Here is a 14,788-nt window from a genome sequence, read left to right as displayed (position 1 = left end):
CTCCTGATGTACATGACTGCCCTTTCCCACGTACTCCTATCCAGTACTGGGCCCGACTGGGTCATTAGTTCACATCCGTCCTCTCTAGGAGCGGTGTGAGGGTGCCAAACCTAAGTAGCGCTACCAACTAATACCCGTTACCCTCCAGGTAACAATATAAGGGACTTACAAAAACGATAGGTGAGAAACAATATACCCGTTTTTACCCAAAAGACTTATCCCTCCACGGGATACCCACTGACTGTCCCCAACCACTGGGACGCATGCTCGAATGTAGTGAACTCACCTTGGTTTGCTCGGTAAGATTATTTACTCGTTTAACAGTTTGATCAACCACGCCCTAGAAGTGTTATCGATACAGTCAGTTACAACTATTCGTGTATTCAGGATTCACATCAAACATATATATATTGCTCACGTATCGTACCCATGTACTTCGAATCATAATAGTTTATTCATCCAACTAGAGCAAACACACAATCGCTAGCATGTAACTGTTCAAACATGTCATATACATGCACACATCATCTACTATAACACATTTCAAGTCCAATTATCAAACGTGTACGGTCCAAATATAAGACATGTGGGTCACAATTTCTAACCAATCTAAAACATTCAAAGCCCAACCAAGATATATCATATGCGGCCCTTTGGATGTTGGGCCTGATAACATAAGTCCAGTCAAGTGGACCGGCCCAGTGCCACCCGCAACTGAGTGTTGCCCGAAGTAACAAAAGATGCAATTTATACGTTACTCCCTATTCCCTAAACAAGGTGCACATTGGTTCTTGGCCCATATGATTTTTGTAAACACGCAAATTCACTTAAATACACAACATGCATTTAGATCGCAACCAATTTCGTATCACATGTATATTAATAGTTTTGGCGGCCCATTACACTATTCGTGGTAATGTGCGGCCCAACCGGTGTCGGCCCAACCGATAGTGTATTCCTCTGTGCGGCCAAACCCAAATGGTCCGTGGATCAAGTGTGGCAGCCCACTCGGTAGGCGTGAGGCCCAAATGCGTGATGGACTAGATGGGGCGGCCTATTCCGTGAGTGTGTGTGACAGAAGTTGGGCTTGTGCAAAACTAAGCAACAATTGGTGTGTAATCAGGTACATCTAGCCGCAAGAAAAACAAGGAAATGAAATACATATGTTGGTTCGTTCGATTGATTGGACCAGTTAACACCCTAACCAATCAACCATTCCATTTATTTAATTCACATGACCCTACAATTAATTAAATCGTTCATAACACTTTCTCATATGATTCTCATGCCAATTTTTAGATCAAAGATTCAAGGATGTCATTGCACATATTCAGATTCCATTTATCCACTGTATACATACTATCATAGAACAGCATCACAATTAACATACAATTAACACCAATTCATTGAGTTTATTTGTGACACCTGTGTCACTTCAGCCATCAGACAAATACCAAACCAATAAAATATTGTATTTCATACTTGGGATTTGTATAAACATGTGTATCATTTGCACATATCAACTCTTGTTCGATTTCGGGCTTTAGATCGCTTCCTGGAGGGTTATAAGCGCACTGATGCGTAAATATAACCAGTTTAATGCAAAAAACACTCCGGAATAGTGACATAGGCTTAACATACCTTAAATAACCTTTACATAACTTAGAAATAAGTTTTGAAGGGTTTAGTATGCCGAAATCAAGTCTATTCGCCTACAGGGACTAAATATGTCAAACTGCGAAAGTATGCCAATTTGAACTGTAACGAACATTCCGGAACATGATCATAAGTTAAACACACCTTAAATATCCTTTACATAGCTTAGAAATAGGCTTTGAGGGGTTTGGTGTGCTAAAATAAACTTTATGCTCATTCAGGGACTAAAAGCGTCAAAAAGTGCATAAGTTTGCATTTTCGCGCATAACTTACGTTCTGAATACTTCCGGACATCCAAAAATTTATGCAAGCATTAAAATATTTTATTTTAGTGTTTGGCATGAGAAAAATCTATTCGTCGTGTAATTTGGATCGTCTTTCGCGCTTATGCGCATTCCGTCGTAATTAAGTAAACATCGCGATCGTACGACCAAACGAACCGACATCCGGAATATTTTTGGGCATGTTTTGAGTTCCCTATACTTTAACTTCATTTTAGAGGCTTGAAATGAGGTTAACGGGCCTTAAACGTGTCAAAAATGGACATAAAAGCATGCAGGGGCTAAAACTGTCATTTTTGAAAGTTATGCTGATCAGACAACCTTAGGCGACCCGCGTGAGTTTGTGTGTAATTCTTAAGCGGGGCCCGTCAGCCTCCCAGATCAGCAAAATTGTTGCAAACAGCTGTTTGCAGCTGTTTAGCACTTCCAAACCACTTGCAAATGGTTTTGGGGCATTTCTATGGGCTCTAATGGTATTCTAAAACAAGGGGCCCATGTGTACGGCCAAGATCGAAGCACGTTTATCGAGGAACAATCCTAACGGTCTTGGTTTTCCTATAAATACCCCTCACCTTTCACTTGCAAAACCCACTTGATTTCTTGAGATTTCTCTAAGTTGGAGTACTAAACCACTTCATACCTGAGAATACTTGAGAAATCAAAGCTTGCGGGGACCCTTTGTAAGTATTCCTTCGTTCTTTTATTGCTTTTCGAGTTCGAAAGTCAAACTTTGTTTGACTTTCTGCATTGACCAGTTTATGGTCAATGCAAAGTTCGTTTGAACTTCATAACGTGAGCGTAATCACGATGGTTATAGTTCCTAGTAACTATACCTACTGATTACCACGTTATCTAGGCTCAGTGACGAGTCGTAGTTTCGGCCAAAATGCGTTTTCTCGCGTATTTTGTAACCAAACTACTCTAAGGTATTAAAACCGTTTGTTTTAATACCAAACCTGTTTTCTAACATTACTAAACATGTTCTAGCATGTTTAGCTCGTCGCTTTTAGATTTGTGCTTGTTTAGGGTCGTAAAGGTAAGCGATCTAATCAATCGCTTATGCTTACGAACCCGACCCATTTGGTCGATCATTAGGATCCGACCAAACACTTTAGGTGACCATAGTTGTATAGGGAATAACCTTCCGAGGTTATACCTTATGGTCACAACGTTTAAGTAGTTGTATGATAAGTAGTTCTTATGCCTTAGGTAAATTACCAAAATGCCCTTTTTACGCTAAAACTCATTTTAAGCCCATGCAACATAATTTTTAGTATCTAAACTGATTTAGCAACAATATTAAGTATGTTAAGGCATATCTTGCTTGTCATAGGGCTAGTTAGGCGTTTCGAACGCGTTTTACGCGAACAACGCGTTAAAGTAGCATAAGCTACCTAAACGGGTCGTAATGGGTCATAAGCACTAAGGTTAGGTTTCATTTTAGTATGTAGGCTTTGTTTAACCATATCATATGAGTTCCAATACTCATTTGGTTTACGAAACCTCATACTATCCAATCTCCCGATTTAGGTCCGGTTATTTATGTAGTTATCTATATAGGGTGCCGTTTGATTCCGTGATCCCTCTAGCTTCGCTTGGTTGTTGTTCAAGACTTCTAAGCACCCTCAAGTGAGTACATAGTCCCCTCTTTTACTGTTTTCCAAACATTTTGGGGTGAAACACATGTGCATACTTGTTACTTTCATGCTTTTTCATGTTTTCATACCATATACTTGCTATGTTCATTAGTACACTATTAGTACATGATTTCATTATGTTTTGCTATGTATGTTTACTTGCTACATTACATTTCTTTTGCTATGTATGTTCATTTAACATGCTAGCACATTGATTTACATGACTTTTCTGCTTTGTATGTTACTTAGCATACTTAGTACATTGTTTTCACATAACTTGTTTACATTTGGTATAACATTTGGTTTGTTTAAACGGTTCTTTATTACATTCATTAACACCGATCATGCCGCTCGGTAGTAGGTAGTGGTACCATAGGACTTGACAAATCCCGTTCCTAAAATCCTAGGTTTGTTTGGATGGATGGAATGACCGAATCCGTGAACATTTTACTTTGATAACCTTTACTCTAAGGTTATCCTGCTGTCTCAAGGCTTGGATGTATGCGTTAACTCACCACATAAATGTTTGTATCAATAAAACAAGTTTTCTACTTGGCAAAACATAACTTTTTGATTTATTCAAAATACTTTGTTTTGTTCCTTTTTACTTATGGTTAAGTATTCTTATTTTGTTACTTACCATACATAACTTTTGTTTACACATAACTACATGACTACATTTTGGGTTTTAAACATATGACAATGGTTTAGACAAGAACATTTGATGGTTGGTTTAAACATGGACTTTATACATTGGTGGTTTGTTTAAGTGACTTAAGTAACGATATGTGTGTAGTATGCTACAAGCATGGTGGATACGCCGCTGGTACTTCCTATATATAAGTGCTTGTATCATATTACATGACATAGCGTTATTTAAATCATTCATTTGGACTTATACATTTTTACACAAATAACATACTTTTCACAAGACATTGTTTTACAAAACAGTTTGATTTGTACAAACTCCATTTTACTTGGTTATTCGCTTAACCTTACATCATTCTTTCTAACTATACCTATCTATCATCTATTTTCAAACGTTTTATAAAAGCAAACACTTAAACTGGATTCATGACAAGTTTTTGTTAAACATTTTCTTAAACCTAAGTCATGAATCCTATTTTTCATAAAACCTATGTACTCGCCGGCATTTTTATGCTGACGTACTTTCACATGTGTTTCAGGTACAATAGTTGATGATATTTGATGATGATATTGATGTCTGCTCACATAGGATTGGACGAGGCCTTAGTGACATTAAAAGATACAAGACTAGTTAATTTTGTTATGTTTCTTTATGGTTAAGACATTGTAACCCATTTAATTCAATAAAACGAGATTTGTTTAAATCCATGGTTGTGAAACAATGATTCTGTTACAGCACTCCCCGACGATTCCGCCACGTTTTGTTGTTTTACGTGGTCGGGGTGTGACAGAAAAGTTGGTATCAGAGCTCATGGTTATAGGGAATTAGGTTATTAGTAATGCTTTGACCTAGTCTATAACCTTCCTAGGACCCTAACGCAAGTTTACTTGCGTTTAGTCATAAAACAATACCGTCACTTATCCTTAGGTGACAACCACAACAAGAACATAAATTTGATCCGCTTTAAAAACTAATCATCTATTCTAGGATGATTGATTACTAGGTTTTGAACCCTTTGTTATAAGGTTTTGAACCCTTCCAGTTTGACTCATATTTGGCTTAGTGCCTTTCGAGTTTTCAAAATCTCGTCAAAGTTTGGGTCTAAATAATGTGAACACGTGCAAACTGGAAGAGTGAATGCCTGTACTCTGAGTTTTCTGTCTAAGGCTAGAGTGTTTGTACAAATCCGCAATATCGGACCAGTCACTCTTACCTGGGAACTCTTGGGGTGAGTGTTCACTTATAGGCGAGCATGTCTTCAGCGATGCATTATTATGACCTGCTTACTTTGATTCTTCACCATCTCATTTGTTTGCCTTAGGTAACAAACAAATGATCGCAATTTCTATGCGTTGTCATTTTGTTTTGATCACCCGATAACCTTTCACTTGTTTCTTCCTATATCTTTCATTTTCTTCTAGAATGTCTCTTTATCTCAGCAACGGTCAGATGTCCAAGCAAGCAGCCAAACTTGCCCAGCAAATAGGCGAAGTAGTTCTGAAGACCGTGGACTTAGGTATTGCCATGTCCCGCCTCAAAAATGGAGCCACTCAAGAATCACTGAGGAAAGTAGAAGTCAAACCTGCACCAAAATCAAGGAAGCGTAAGGCTTCAAAGAAACCCGCAGCAGTTGCACCTAATCCAGCAGGACCTAGCCAAAAGGCAACACCACCTGCTAAGAAGCAATACAAGGGAACGGCACCACTATGCGACAAATGTAATGGGCTTCACCAAGCTCACTTACAGTGTCGTCTGTGTGAATCATGTGGGCGAGTTGGTCACCTGGCGAGTGTTTGCCGAACTAACCCAAACCAAGGTGGTCCAAATCAACCACAAGTCAATTCTGCTCAAGCTCGCTTTCCCCGTGGATCGTGCTACAACTGTGGTAAGATAGGTCATTTCATGAACAAATGCCCAAAGCTTGCTAAGGCAAATCCGACCCACGGATGAGCAGTTGGCTGACTAGAAGATGTTGTTGTCTTATGCTTCTGTTTCTTTTGTTTTCTTGTAATGTGAAACAATCTGTTAAATAAATTGTTATTCACAATTCTGATGTACAAAAGTAGTTACATATGTGTATGGCATTTCTCTATAATACCTACATCAAGGAACCTTGTTCTTTACAAACTACTCTTATGATTCTCCCTTTCAAGTGATCGCTCATGATTTCCTCAAAATTTTAAGTACTCGTCTCATTCTAGCAGACGAAGTACATGAAATGAAATGACATTATGAGTAATCGTGCTCTTCGCACATTTTTGCCTTTGAATCCCTGGTTAGATAACTAAGGGTATTTCCAAATCTCATACTCGTTACGTTCTAATTCTTCAACATGCATAACATAAGTTTTCAAAACAGCCTTCATGACTTCAAAAAAAAAAAAAAAAAAAAACATTTTTAATATAGTTCGAAAACATTTTTTTAGTGTATTTACTTAACATATCATATGCATAATTTCGAAAACATTGTCTATATTTTCAAAAACAACCTTCATGATTTCAAAATGTTATTAATACAGTATAATTACTCATATCAAGTGCATGATTTCAAAAGCATCATTCATGTTTTCAAAAACCTTATATTTTCAAAATTCATCTTGCATGATTTTAAAACATTTTTTTAAAATATACCTACTTAATACACCTACTTTATGATTTCAAAAGTATTATATATATAAGGTTTCCAAAAACACTAAACACATTTTAGAACCCCATGCATAGTTTTCAAAATATTTTCCTCATACATTGACTTAACCTTCAAATTCCGCTTCATGTGTCGCCTTGGCATATCTAGCATCTCAACTTCATAAGCATTTTACTTCATGTTTTGACTTAAGCACATCCAGTGCAAGGTTTCAAAACATCTCCAACTTCTAAAATCCATATGGGATCTTCTTATCATTACAATTAGATCCTTGTGCATAATTAACATTCAAATCAGAGTCCTTAATTGGATTCTTTGTGTACCTTAATTCGAACATTTCGGTTCCTTATAATCAAAATCGAATTTTCTCTTTAAGATCTTTTCTAACTTCATAGTTAGATTCTTGATAATGTTTAAAGCACCAATCAAAATCCACTGATTGGATACCTGGTGTGCATTAGATACATGCGCTCAGTTAACAGAACAAATTAACAAAATCATGACAAGTTTAAAATCAAGATAAAAAATTTTGTGGTTATGTGACTATGTGTTTATGCATTTTGCGTTTTCTTTTATGCATATTTTGTGTTTTTATACTCTGGATATTCGTTATCCAAATCCTCGTAGAACCTTTCATATCTTCATATGAGGGACTCGTAGTAGGATATTCGAAGGTACTATCTCAAATCCTTAATTGGGCTTCTACATGATCATTAAGACCCTTGGATTATATAGTACCATTCCATCATTCAAAGAGACCCCTTTTAGTGGTCTAGGTCAAAAGATTGATTCAAATTCTGGTTGAGAATGACATGCGATGATATAAGCTGAAAATACTCCTTGGCGGTCTGGAGATCATTTATTGACTCAATTAAAAAGGACCCCATTATGGTCTAATCACAATCATCACAGACTCGTTCATCGTTTTCCTCCCCTACACATTATAAGATGCACTACGTGACTATGCAAGGAATTACGTAATTATGGATGCATACATAATTATGAAGTTCAGTGCACGGAAACCACGGTAAGACTTATTATGTGTAAGAACCAATAGTGGCAACCATAACGAAATGCGAACAATGTAATAGAGGTACGGTGGACGCACCAATAACGCTTTATATACTTGTATATAAGTGACCCTCTCACATTGCAAGCATGATGTTTACTAAAGTTACTAGAAGTTCAGGACTCTAACCAGTGATTGTTCGATATTTTCAACTTCATGTTTCAATCTCTCACAAGTTTCCTCTAAATAAATTTCGGGACGAAATTTCCTGAAGTAGGGGAGACTATGACACCTGTGTCACTTCAGCCATCAGACAAATACCAAACCAATAAAATATTGTATTTCATACTTGGGATTTGTATAAACATGTGTATCATTTGCACATATCAACTCTTGTTCGATTTCGGGCTTTAGATCGCTTCCTGGAGGGTTATAAGCGCACCGATGCGTAAATATAACCAGTTTAATGCAAAAAACACTCCGGAATAGTGACATAGTCTTAACATACCTTAAATAACCTTTACATAACTTAGAAATAAGTTTTGAAGGGTTTAGTATGCCGAAATCAAGTCTATTCGCCTACAGGGACTAAATATGTCAAACTGCGAAAGTATGCCAATTTGAACTGTAACGAACATTCCGGAACATGATCATAAGTTAAACACACCTTAAATATCCTTTACATAGCTTAGAAATAGGCTTTGAGGGGTTTGGTGTGCTAAAATAAACTTTATGCTCATTCAGGGACTAAAAGCGTCAAAAAGTGCATAAGTTTGCATTTTCGCGCATAACTTACGTTCTGAATACTTCCGGACATCCAAAAATTTATGCAAGCATTAAAATATTTTATTTTAGTGTTTGTCATGAGAAAAATCTATTCGTCGTGTAATTTGGATCGTCTTTCGCGCTTATGCGCATTCCGTCGTAATTAAGCAAACATCGCGATCGTACGACCAAACGAACCGACATCCGGAATATTTTTGGGCATGTTTTGAGTTCCCTATACTTTAACTTCATTTTAGAGGCTTGAAATGAGGTTAACGGGCCTTAAACGTGTCAAAAATGGACTTAAAAGCATGCAGGGGCTAAAACTGTCATTTTTGAAAGTTATGCTGATTAGACAACCTCAGGCGACCCGCGTGAGTTTGTGTGTAATTCTTAAGCGGGGCGCGTCAGCCTCCCAGATCAGCAAAATTGTTGCAAACAGCTGTTTGCAGCTGTTTAGCACTTCCAAACCACTTGCAAATGGTTTTGGGGCATTTCTATGGGCTCTAATGGTATTCTAAAACAAGGGGCCCATGTGTACGGCCAAGATCGAAGCACGTTTATCGAGGAACGATCCTAACGGTCTTGGTTTTCCTATAAATACCCCTCACCTTTCACTTGCAAAACCCACTTGATTTCTTGAGATTTCTCTAAGTTGGAGTATTAAACCACTTCATACCTGAGAATACTTGAGAAATCAAAGCTTGCGGGGACCCTTTGTAAGTATTCCTTCGTTCTTTTATTGCTTTTCGAGTTCGACTGCATTGACCAGTTTATGGTCAATGCGAAGTTCGTTTGAACTTCATAACGTGAGCGTAATCACGATGGTTATAGTTCCTAGTAACTATACCTACTGATTACCACGTTATCTAGGCTCAGTGACGAGTCGTAGTTTCGGCCAAAATGCGTTTTCTCGCGTATTTTGTAACCAAACTACTCTAGGGTATTAAAACCGTTTGTTTTAATACCAAACCTGTTTTCTAACATTACTAAACATGTTCTAGCATGTTTAGCTCGTCGCTTTTAGATTTGTGCTTATTTAGGGTCGTAAAGGTAAGCGATCTAATCAATCACTTATGCTTACGAACCCGACCCATTTGGTCGATCATTAGGATCCGACCAAACACTTTAGGTGACCATAGTTGTATAGGGAATAACCTTCCGAGGTTATACCTTATGGTCACGACGTTTAAGTAGTTGTATGATAAGTAGTTCTTATGCCTTAGGTAAATTACCAAAATGCCCTTTTTACGCTAAAATTCATTTTAAGCCTATGCAACATAATTTTTAGTATCTAAACTGATTTAGCAACAATATTAAGTATGTTAAGGCATATCTTGCTTGTCATAGGGCTAGTTAGGCGTTTCGAACGCGTTTTACGCGAACAACGCGTTAAAGTAGCATAAGCTACCTAAACGGGTCGTAATGAGTCATAAGCACTAAGGTTAGGTTTCATTTTAGTATGTAGGCCTTGTTTAACCATATCATATGAGTTCCAATACTCATTTGGTTTACGAAACCTCATACTATCCAATCTCCCGATTTAGGTCCGGTTATTTATGTAGTTATCTATATAGGGTGCCGTTTGATTCCGTGATCCCTCTAGCTTCGCTTGGTTGTTGTTCAAGACTTCTAAGCACCCTCAAGTGAGTACATAGTCCCCTCTTTTACTGTTTTCCAAACATTTTGGGGTGAAACACATGTGCATACTTGTTACTTTCATGCTTTTTCATGTTTTCATACCATATACTTGCTATATTCATTTGTACACTATTAGTACATGATTTCATTATGTTTTGCTATGTATGTTTACTTGACATGCTAAGCACATAGTTTTACATTACATTTCTTTTGCTATGTATGTTCATTTAACATGCTAGCACATTGATTTACATGACTTTTCTGCTTTGTATGTTACTTAGCATACTTAGTACATTGTTTTCACATAACTTGTTTACATTTGGTATAACATTTGGTTTGTTTAAACGGTTCTTTATTACATTCATTAACACCGATCATGCCGCTCGGTAGTAGGTAGTGGTACCATAGGACTTGACAAATCCCGTTCCTAAAATCCTAGGTTTGTTTGGATGGATGGAATGACCGAATCCGTGAACATTTTACTTTGATAACCTTTACTCTAAGGTTATCCTGCTGTCTCAAGGCTTGGATGTATGCGTTAACTCACCACATAAATGTTTGTATCAATAAAACAAGTTTTCTACTTGGCAAAACATAACTTTTTGATTTATTCAAAATACTTTGTTTTGTTCCTTTTTACTTATGGTTAAGTATTCTTATTTTGTTACTTACCATACATAACTTTTGTTTACACATAACTACATGACTACATTTTGGGTTTTAAACATATGACAATGGTTTAGACAAGAACATTTGATGGTTGGTTTAAACATGGACTTTATACATTGGTGGTTTGTTTAAGTGACTTAAGTAACGATATGTGTGTAGTATGCTACAAGCATGGTGGATACGCCGCTGGTACTTCCTATATATAAGTGCTTGTATCATATTACATGGCATAGCGTTATTTAAATCATTCATTTAGACTTATACATTTTTACACAAATAACATACTTTTCACAAGACATTGTTTTACAAAACAGTTTGATTTGTACAAACTCCTTTTTACTTGGTTATTCACTTAACCTTACATCATTCTTTCTAACTATACCTATCTATCATCGATTTTCAAACGTTTTATAAAAGCAAACACTTAAACTGGATTCATGACAAGTTTTTGTTAAACATTTTCTTAAACCTAAGTCATGAATCCTATTTTTCATAAAACCTATGTACTCGCCGGCATTTTTATGCTGACGTACTTTCACATGTGTTTCAGGTACAATAGTTGATGATATTTGATGATGATATTGATGTCTGCTCACATAGGATTGGACGAGGCCTTAGTGACATTAAAAGATACAAGACTAGTTAATTTCGTTATGTTTCTTTATGGTTAAGACATTGTAACCCATTTAATTCAATAAAACGAAATTTGTTTAAATCCATGGTTGTGAAACAATGATTCTGTTACAGCACTCCCCGACGATTCCGCCACATTTTGTTGTTTTACGTGGTCGGGGTGTGACATTATTTGTATAATTCGTTATATATGTGATCATGTACATTCCTATATTCAGAACCCATTGACAAAAGATATTAAATTCGGATGAATTGCATATATTACATCAGTTCACATAGTTTCATAAGAATTCATAATTTTTAAGCCAAATTCGGACCATGTACATTCATATTACAAAACCCCTGAACTTGTTTTTAATTTTGAAAACCTGACTAGAACATAATTAATCGTGCCAGTTCATATAATATCCAAAACTAGACATTATTAAGTCCATGTGCACTAAGATTACATCATGCTTTCTAGTCAAAAGTTGGGCTGCTATCTTCACATATTTCGATTGCACAAACAATGCATCACTTCATTATTTATTATACATGCAATGCTTCTGACACACTATTAAAACAACTGGATTGCTTAATTATATATCACATGTGTCGCCATTTCCAATTCATGATTAATAACTTCATATGATTACTACACTATCAGATCTCACATGGCCATATGCCTTTAATTATATTGGGCCGATAACAATACTAATATAACAATTCCCTACGATTCCATATGATTATCAAGATTCATTTATTGTTTAACAACAATCATCAAGACCATCATAATCATGTAATTCAATCGCAGATACAACCATTTACTAGGCTATATTCATTAACATGTTCGGATAATAACGATATCATAAATCATGAATCACAGACAACACGTGACAAATCATTTGGTTCTAGATAATAACCATGCAATCAATCAGGTTCGATAATACATATAAGCAATATCATGAAATCAATCAGAACTTTCAAGGTTCCATAATTAAGGATTACATAAAATAAAGATATCTACTAACCAAGAGAAGATCGACTAGTCAACTAGTGTCCCGAACAATCAGATCGCCTCGGTTGGGGGGGGGGGTCGGCTGCCGGTTGTAGGTCAAGTGAAAAGGAGTAGGGTTTGTTATTTGTGACGATACGTGCACTACAAGAACGTATAAAATCCAAACCCCATAGCCGGTCCCCAATTCCATGATACCCTTGGGCTCTTATTGGCCCACACATAACATAACTAATCCATTTGTTTGGGGCGGTAATCGGATAGCAGAAAATTGGCTCAATCCATACACTTGGGCCGCCTTAAACAAGAATATAATGGGCAAAGGTGATGGCGGGTTTGGGCTCTAGTCCAATTCAGTTCCCTTAAGGCTTCGAAGGTTTGAGATGCGGCCGTTTATTTGAGACACTAAGTTGTGGCCCAATCTTGCTAATCTATAAATATTTAACAAAGTTATCATACTCGTTAATCAGGATTATACTAGCACTGAGCGTGAAACGCATCAAGGAGGATCAACGAGGAGTTTAGAGGTTTGAGATTAAACATTACAAACCTTGAAAGTTCGGGTTGTCACATCATCTCCAACTTGAAAGAAATTTTGTCCCAAAATTTGACAAATACGCATGGAGGAGTGAAGTGAGAAATTAGGATTGTTACAGGTTTTCCTCAGGTGCCACATCATCCCCAACTTAAAGATGACTTTCGTCCCGAAATTCACCAGTTTCACCATAATTAGATTGTTCAACAGAAAAGAGTTGAGGATACTTGAGTTTCATCTGATCTTCACACTCCCACGTGAACTCCGGTCCACGTCTTGAGTTCCAATGAACTCTCAAATTCGGGATACGACTATGTCAACGAACCCTGACTTCCTGGTCCATGTGTTTGATAAATTCCTCCAGTAAAGGTATCTCACGTGTTTCATCATACAACTACTGCCTTAGATCCGAAACAAAAATGACATCGCGTACGTTACCTGATTCGTCGGGTAACTCGAGTTTGTAGATTACGCTATCGATTCTTCCCAGACTGTTGAATGGTCCATCATGACCCAAACAACCTTTCCAAGAGTTTCGAGTACCAGTCGTGGACCAGTAATTAAGTCGTCCACCGTCTCAGTCTAACAAGAAGGTTGACGTTATTGTCTATGTAATGCCTCAACAGAGTTGTCTGGTTACCAAGATGATAATTGCCGCAAGAGTACTCTACCATAGGTAAAAGTCCTTCCAATTTGCACACATGCTCGCAGCATGTCTTCGAGTGTCAGGAGAGCTCGTTTTCTCTAATCGTTTGCCCAACGGCGATAAGCAATGCTCTGGTCTTGATGTGAGCCAAGGGTGTTGTGTATTGCCTGACATAAATCATGCATAGATCAAATTCAGAGGTAACGGTAGTTGGCACTTCGTACCCTAAAGTCGCCTCTCTCAGAGGAACATTCACAACTGTGAAGACTCGTCAGTTTTCTTGATTGCAAGAAAGTGTGCTCGTAGCTTGAGTTCATCAATGATCACTCAGGTGATAATGTTTCCATTTCGAGTTGCAAGTAGACTAGTGACAAAATCCATGGCAGTCTGTTCTCATTTCCATATATGTGTTTCTAGTTGCTAATACCCCACCTTGACTTTCCCACATGTCAAACATCGTTCCCCCTGCGTGGCTATGTGGGCCTTCAGGCCCGGTCTCCCGTACATGGCTGTCGGGTTTTAATACGTCCTATCACAACTCAGGTGTATGGGATATCGAGGCCCGTGTGCTTCGTCTGCACCAGTTCCCTAAGGTTAATGTATAGTGAGGTCCATATTCGTTCCATGAAGTGGCAAATATCGTCCGACCTGCCCAAAGTCGCCTCCCCATGCCCCACATGGGTCAATCTTGACAACACTCTTCCTCCAGTTCTTCAACTTGAACAAGGCGAGTCTGATCAAGTATGTTAGAGTGGATAGCGAGCTGCAAAGTTCGTGCACGTCCAGGTCTCACGGTCGTAATCATTCAAATGTCCCACCCCGCGGTGCCATCACATGTTTAGCTCACACGGGAGGCCCTTGTGATCGGTCTAGGTAGTGCATTTGGTACCGTCCAAGTAATGCCTCCAACTTAAATCCAAAGACCAGGGCTTTCACCAAAGGTCGTGACTCGTGCAGTTCTTCCTGTAAGTCCATTACGTAAGTCATCACTTTCTCGGGTTGCGTCGGCGTGTAAACATTGCAGAGTTGG

This window comes from Helianthus annuus, chromosome 12 (genome assembly GCF_002127325.2).
Source record: "Helianthus annuus cultivar XRQ/B chromosome 12, HanXRQr2.0-SUNRISE, whole genome shotgun sequence".
Classification (NCBI taxonomy): Eukaryota; Viridiplantae; Streptophyta; class Magnoliopsida; order Asterales; family Asteraceae; genus Helianthus; species Helianthus annuus.
This window is presented reverse-complemented; position numbering follows the sequence as displayed.